Consider the following 9,010-nt stretch of genomic DNA (forward strand, 5'->3'; position numbering starts at 1 on the left):
TTCAAACAACATAATTTTATTTACCTATAAATATATGGTTATACCACATAAAAATAGGGGATAAATTTTAGGAGAGAAAAAAAATAAAATAACAAAGTATTAATACATACTCTCCCTACACCCACACAACACAAAAACCCTAAACCCATTATACCCAGACTAGCCACTAGCTAGACGAGAGGCAAATAAAAAGTAAAAGAACTAGCAAAAAACGACTATAAATCCCCTCCGTAGCCTTAGATCATCCACCATTGTCAATGACCTCAACCTACCACAACAACCACTGAACTAACCACCATCTTTCCTAACAATCCGCAACCATTCTAACTGACCAATACCTTTAAGCCACCACATCTTTAACCGTAAGCTAATACCCACAGCCTTCTACCCCCACCGAAAACCAGACCAACCCTCTGTCGTAGAAGCCCCCATCACCAGCCACCCTCACTCCACACTAGCCTTCCAATTGACAACATCATATCCCTATTTTAGCCTCAACACCACAAGTGGTAGTAGGTTTCCCCAAGTCAGCCCACCAATCCACCATCAAACCTCATAAAACAGCCTTGAAGCACCCCTTATCTTCTGTCCATAGCCTTCAACCTTCCACCCGTAAAGCAAACATGCCACCATGATAGATCAACTCTCCTTCCTCAATTAAACCCTATGGTAGCAAATCTGACCCGAGACCCATCCGAAATCGTAAAGCCAGGTTAACTCTCACAATCCAGGCAATCAATTAAACGACAAGCAACAAATCAAGAGGAAGAAAGAACCACATCTAAAAAAAGAGAGAAGAAAAAAAATTGTTGTGTTTTTGTCTTATGTTTGCAGGTGATGGTGATTCTCACAAATGGCATATGTAAAAACCAAAATAAGTAAGTGGTGTAGGTCGATTTGTTCTAAGTAGAAATTGAGGGTGGAAAAATCAACCTGCTTTAGATGGGGATTGTTAGGGATAAAACCAGCCCTAAAATAACCCAAGAGAGGGATAAGAACAAGGATGACTAACACCCAAACACCTTTATCTCATTTAAGATAAGTATAAATGTTGGGGAGGAAAAAGAGATGACTTTTCCCTCTCCCCCATAACCAACTGTAGCCCTAGCTGGTACAACTCCTCTCTCTAGGAGAAAAACTCACATAAACCCAACTACATGCTACCTTCCTTAAATGTTTGAGGGACGGGAGAGTTATAGAAGAGAAAAATGGTCAAAGCCATGGAAGAAGGAATATCATAAGGGGCTAATTGGTGCAGTAGGAGAAGACGTGTAAACCTCGGGAAAAAAGTAAATAAATAAAAGTGAAGAAATTCATGCATATGGTTAAATAAAAACAGAAATTCAAAAAAAATATAATATAAATTTATAGGCGAAATAATTCGAGACATTATAATAAACCCGGTACTATTGAGGGTTGGATTTAATTAAAGAGAATAATACACTTAAAAGAAAACGGGGGTCTAAATGCAAATAAGGGAAAATATAGAGTATAAATACTCTCTCCTCACCAAAAATCTATAGGAACCATGAGGAGAGAAAATAGGGAGTTTTATACCCATTCTTGAGAAATCAAGAGAGAAACACTAAAATTTCAAGAACCCATCCAAGATTAAGAGTTTATATATGGGATAAACACTTGAGAGCAAAGGATTACCAAGAAATTGAACTAGAAAAGAAAGGAGGGAGTTAAAAATCTTCAACTGGTTGAAGATCAAAATCTTAATTTGTACCGAGTAAGGTGTTCTAAACATAAACTTAAAAAAATTCATTTTAAATTCGATAAAGAATTGATGCCTTGATATTGAATCATAAGTTAGGGATCTTAGACATAAATTGGGGAAAAAGTACTTATTATTGAGATTAAGTTAATTCATGTGTGTGGTATGTAGTTTATGAAAGTATTGTGTAAAGGAGAGGGGGAGACAACTCTAGACAGACTTGTCTCCTGGCTTAGAAATTTTGACTATTTTGGAGGCAAAACTGGGTTCTCCTCCCTTCAGAGAACTTGTAGCCTCATGTCTTAGCTTTCTAACGAGATCAATCTCACTTAAAATGGAGTTTTAGAACTTTATATATAGTTAAAAATCTGATGAGTGTTCAGACAGTAATAGTTGAAAATTGGATAGTAACAGTTGAAAATTGGATAGTAACAGTTCAAAATTGGATAGTAATAGTTCAATGTCTAAACAGTAACAGTTAGAAAATAACATTTCAATGTCTAGATAGTAACGGTTGAATAGTAACAGTTAAAAATTGGACAATAACAGTTCAATATCTAGACAGTAACAGTAGACTTTCACGTGAATACTATACATAAGAATATAAAAGAATTGAGTTATACGAACACTTGCACATTAAGATACTAACTCTGAAAATATACATGATATATGTATGTATGTTATTATGAGGAAATGAACATATATAAAAAGGAACATATGATTAATGGTTGAATATGGATTCTTTATAATATCAGCTTCAAAGAATCATAACCAAAAACTTTCTTATGATTCAGGAGGAGCAACCAAGATTGGATCTTCTATTAGGGGAGGTCGCGAGACAGGTGAAACAGGTGCATGATTTTCCTTTTATTTGCACTTATACAATTTAAAATTCTTCTGGTGAACGTAATTACAATAAATGTCGTGTTCAATGTAAATAAAGTCTAGCATAAATACAAGATTAGCTTCGGTTAATGGCACCTATGATAGGATTCTCAAGAAATGATTTACGAGATTAGCTTCGGCTAATGACATCTGTGATAGGATTGCCAGAAGATGATTTACGAGATTAGCTTCAGCTAATGGCATCTGTGATAGGATTGCTGGAAGATGATTTACAAGATTAGCTTCGGCTAAGGGCATCCGTGAGAGGATTGCTGGGAAATAAATTATAAGATTAGACTTTGCAAGGTCACCCAGTTCATGCAAGTAAATAAGAGTATTCAAATTAAGAATATACAAATGAGTGTTAATTGGGTTTAAAAGATTTACAAGCAAAATATAAGTTCTCTATTAGAATTCTTATGGATCTGATAGAAATTTAATACTTCATTCATATTCATTACATGAGCATGAACATATATATATATATATATATATTCTTTATCAATATAATAGTATGTTTATTTATGTAACAGGTCCATCAAATATCCAGAGAGATCATTAGTTTAGGACTCTACTTTGTGAAGCTCATGTAAATATTTAACTTAAACAAAAGGGAATTAACGCGTTTATGTAGTATAGTTTTGTGTAAACCTTGATGTATTTATAAAAGTTCAGCTTAGCATGTAGTATTTTAGTTATCTTGTAATTAACCATTTTGAAATATTTAAGAACACTTACCATGTTGTAAATGCTTTTGCATGTTAGTATTCCTTTTCTTTTAAATTTTATGATATGATGTTTGGAATTATGAGGTTTGATATAAGGTACAGAATTATGGAACCTTGTGATGATGGGTTGATTGAGTAAATTGATAGTAGTTGATAACTTGGGATGCCCTAAATGCAAACGAAACTCTGCTGAATTTTTTGTAATAAAAAAAAATTACCCTAAAATAAAGAGGATATGTTGGGATTCTCTTAACATTGATCAAATCATATAGTCGAATTGTTACAAGAGGAGAAAAAGAAAACTGAAAGGGAAAGAAGAACAAAATCACCAAAGACCTTTCCTAAGATTTGTTAAAATCATGAGGTAAGAGTAGTATCACTTCCTTGGATGGTTGTTACCTCAAAATTTCAAACAAAGAAGAAGGAGAAAACTCAAATTGGAAGATTAGGTTTCTTTCATTTTAACTCAAGATTAAGCAACTAAATGAGAAGAACCTAAGTCAGATAATGAACACATGTGTAGACTCTTACAAAAGAACGTGAATGAACATGACTGATTTTGAATGTATAAACCTAAAGGAGGTTCAACCAAGTTGAAGGGATGGATAGATTGTGAAATGAAATGATGAAATGCATGAATTGTGATATTGTTAAACTCCTAGGAACATACTTGAACCAAAATAGAATTCATGCTTATGTTAATGTCTTGATTTTTGCATATATGATTTGAAGAACTATTGTGAAAATGAAATGAAGTGATAGTATATGGAGAATTGTGATGTTGTTAAGCCTTTATAGGCATACTAGAGCTAAAACAAAAATTATACCATGTTAATGCCTTGATTTTGTTTATGTGATGAATGAACTTGTATGATTATGAACCAAGTGAATGAATGTATGATTATTACATGTTGTTGGGAACATAATTGTGTTAGAAATGATAATATACATGTGAAAATTTGAAAGAAATGGACTACTATGTTTGGCTAAGAAGATGAAACATAAAGGAAAACTTGCATGAAGACCCTTAGAGAAACAAGACATAGGTTGGAAATGGAACTCTTGTGTAATCTAAATTGACTATTAAATTGTGTTTATGAATTGGCATGATGAAATTAAAGACATAGCATGCATGATTGTGGCAACATTAAGTTTCAATCTTGAAGTGATAGTTAGGAGAACCATTGAAAAATATACATGTTGAGACATGGTTGTGTATTGCTTGATGACTTTATGATAAATTGGATGTGATTTGGTGATGTTCTATGTCCAACTAGGTACGGGTATATTGGAAGGGGGAAAGCTTATCGTGGACCTTACACTTAGCCTAGGGAGAAAGTCAAACTAGAAATAACTCAATCATCGCTAATGAATTTTGAATCAACAACGACATAGATTTTATTGATGATTTCTGGGTCAATAGCGGCTCAATTTTCGTTGACAATTTCTAAGTCAATTGTGGATTGTGTTCATTGATGATTTCATGTGTCAGCCGTGGAATTTGTTTTTGTCAATGATTTCTAGGTCGGCAACAACTTAGTTTTCATTGACAATCTCTAACTCAACAGTGGATTGTGTTCGTTGATGATTCCATGTGTTAGCTGTCGAGTTTGTTTTCATTGACAATTTCTAGGTCGTTAGCGACTCAGTTTTCGTTGATGATTTCTAAGTCAACCATGGATTGTTTCCGTTGATGATTTCATGCGTCAACCATGGAATTTGTTTTCGTAGATGATTTTTGGGTCACTAACTACTCAATTTTCATTGATGATTTCTGAGTCAACAGTGGATTGTATTCGCTGACGATTCCATACGTCAGTCATGGAATTTGTTTTCGTGGATGATTTTTGAGTCAGCAGCAACTCAGTTTTTCACTGATCATTTATGTGACACAAGCAACGATTCTTGTGTCGCTAGCGACTTAGTTTTTTGTTGACGATTCCCGTGTTGCTAGAAACTTAGTTTTTCGCTAACAATTTCTGTGTCACTAGGGGCCTGACGATTTATCTTTTTATTTTCATTATATAATCTATTTGGTAATTCATTTGTATATGTTTTTGAGCGAACTTTTGGGGTATGGAAAAAAAAGATGGAGAATTTTGCAGAACATGTTATTGTTTTGGTATAAGACACGGGTGTAGATTATTGTTGCATCAATAGCTCTTCATAACTGCATAAGAAGGAAGTCTATACAAGATGTTGCTTTGAATGAATTTGAACATCATCCTGATTTCGTGCCTCAAGATTTTTTACATGATGTTGATCCATCATCACAAACATATGAAGGTAATAGTACTTCGCATATGGATTATGTTCAAGATAGAATTGCTTCAAGTTTGTTAGGATAACTATAGGATTTTTAACCCTAGTAGTAGTTAATAATAATTATGTATTAATTGTTCAATGTCATGTATTGAAAAAATTAATGTTCTATTTGGTCATTTTATGTCTAATCATAATTTCAATCACAATTTTAACAAAACACTAATGATATGCTTTTTATAAAAAGCAATTTAAACCACAATTTTAACTTAATAAGTAATTTACATAAAGCAACCATACAAAAATATAATTTTTCAGAAGTTACTTTTCTCAAACCATATCCATATTTTTTACCACAAAAACAAATATACTCAGTTTAAAAATGATTTTAGCCTAGATTCAACAAGAAATACCAACATTACATCAACATGACTTTTCAACTCATCATGATTGTTGCACCAAAATAAAAATATTGTATTTATAAAAGAACATAAGTTTATTTGTTAAAACAAAAAGGAAAACGCTGTAACCATCTTGCTAATATGATTGTTTTAATCCTTTTCACACTAGGTGCAGATTTGAGATATTCTAAAATGTCTTTGCTACATACACACACATATATATAATTTGCTTCTGATGATACTCTTGAAAGAACTTTAAATATATGTGCATATATTTTTAGGCACCCGACTATAAAAAATGGCCGACACCAAGTTTCTAAACGCATAGACTAGCTAACTAGTAGTTCTTGCCTACTGATTCTCCAGGCAACACGAGATGCCAAAAATAAGAGATAAAAAGACCAACTTATACTTTAACTTTTTGTGGGGGAGCTCTAGCATTGCTTCATTTTTCTTGAAAAAGTTAGATAGGCAAATATTCATCCTGTCTAAGGCGTGTGTGGTGGAATTTATTCCACTTTATCTTGGAATAGCAAGAGAAGAAGCAGTGAGATTAACTCCTTCCACAAATCTCAAATTCATTTATGTTTCTTTTCGTGGTTGGCCTATAAGTTTAAACTTTAATTATGCAACACTAAATGTGACTGAGAAAAAAAAGGGAAATACTTCATTGTTACGCTTCAAATAGTAGCTACTAATATTAATTGTTATCAATATCATTTATCTTTATTTTTGAAGATTAACACCATCATCATCTTTAATTTAAATAATAAAGTAAAGTTTTAAATTAATTCTTAGTTAGTTCTTTTTTATGATGAATTATAATAAAAATTGAGATAGAATGTGATGTAGAATAAATAAGAGGTAATATGTTAAGATGAAAGTGATGAAGGGAAGAATTAAATAAAGTTTAAGAAATAAATGGAAAGAAAATAAGTTGATGTAAAAAGAGATTGATTTAGAGTGTGAAAGGGGGATGAAGAGAAAATGTGTTTGAGTGATGGATGTTTGAATTGATTTATAAATCATATAATAGATCTTTTAAATGTCAAATTACATGTGAGGTTGACTTAAATATTTGAGGTTAAAATCATGTTAGATTCTATGATTCAACATGAGTATTTTAATATTGAGATATAAACATGTTTTAAAACTTAATCAAAGCTGAATTAGAAATTATTCTAAGAGAACTATGGATAGCAAAAGTTTTAAACCTAAAATAAATTTATTTATTGGACAACAGGCCTATAAGCTCATAAGTTTAAGTTTAAGTTTGAGTTTGAATAATAAAAAATATTTGTTATTAAATCCATATTATAGTCTCTAAAATATCTTAGTACATGAACCAATACATTAATTATATAATGAAAATAAATGTTATTATAAATTAATTCCTGAGCTATGAATATTCTTGAATTATAAGTAATTCATGAGTTATGAACATTCATAATTATTATTTTTTTTATGAACTATGAAAATTCATGAATTATGAGTAATTCATAAACTATAAACATCTAGACTCATAGTCATAGATATATGACTTATAAGTGAAATTTTTTTCTTTCCACGAAGAAAGGGACCTTATGAGCTATAAAAAGAACCAATATAAGCCTCCATGGGATGAACATTCAAACCCACAATCATAAATATTTTATTCTGACAAGATGGATATATTTGGTTGATGAGTAAATTGATTTAATCATTGGAGAATCTTGAAACTTGAATGATGGGAGCTTTGAAGGTATTAAGCACAATTTATTAGTTATTTTGTCATGAAAACATGGACTAAATTGTCATAACCAAGGTATTAACAATTTTATTCTAGGCCTCGGTTTGGCCTTCAAGCCCATAAGATAAAATCGGATCTCATCAGTAATATTGTCTATGGAAACATGATCAAAACATCATTGATCGCTCTTCTAGAAGCTATGCCATTATCATTCCTAATCACCTTTGGATTGAGAGCCTCAAAGTTTTGAAAGATTTTCAAAATGTACCGGTGAGATGTTGGTTCAAATCGTGTAACTTTAGGAGCTATAGCAAACCAAGAGTTTCATTGCCGTTATCACCCTTAATTACTCTTAGAGTTGGGACTTCAAGGTTTTAACAAAGTGTTGGTTCAATCCGTGCAACTTTAAAAGTTATTGTTAACCAAGTTAACAGCCTTGACATGGTAGAGAATCCCCAAGTAGGGGATTACCTTCTCTTTCACCAGTCATATTTTCACTATAACCAAAGAAACTATGTTTATCTAGGAATAGTACTTTTGAAGATTACATAGGAAACCTTCATCGGAGAAATGTTATTCTCTCTCATCTTTAAAACTAAGAAATTAACTAATTATTTAAGAAATAAGACTTGCCCCAAGCTACTTAAATTTTTAAAGACATGATGTACATTATTGTTGGGTGTTAATGTGAATAGTTAATTAGTATGTGTAAATAAGATTTTAGTGGAATTTCAAATATAGAAATTAGAATGAGAAGCTTACATTTTGATTTTTTGTTACAAGATTTGAATTGTAAAGATTGATTTTGTTGAATTTGGGAATTTTTTGTGGTAATTTGTTTTAATCAATTATGTCTCATAAATAAATTAATTTTAATATTTTTAAGTTTAGATCTTTATAATTTTTTTCATGTGTTGCCCCAAATTAAGCCTTGACTAGTCGATTATTGACTCGAGACAATCAAATTAGACAGAAGGTTGAAACCTTAACAGAACATCCAATGCGTGCAAAATCAATAAAAATATTTGTATTAGAATATAATCCATAAGAAACAATATAAAGACATTATCATAAGGTATGTGGCACAAATACTTCAAAATAGTTTTAGAATCTATCTCGGGCCATATGAAACTATGGAATTGCTATGTATAGGATATGGAAAAATAATTAAATAAATTAAGAATAATTACATTTTCAAAAATGAATTTTTAAGTATGTTATGATTATGTGTGTTGATATGGAAAAATACATGGCGATATGGTTGAATATATTTTAAAGGTGATAA

This window comes from Populus alba, chromosome 8, assembly GCF_005239225.2.
Source record: "Populus alba chromosome 8, ASM523922v2, whole genome shotgun sequence".
Lineage (NCBI taxonomy): Eukaryota > Viridiplantae > Streptophyta > Magnoliopsida > Malpighiales > Salicaceae > Populus > Populus alba.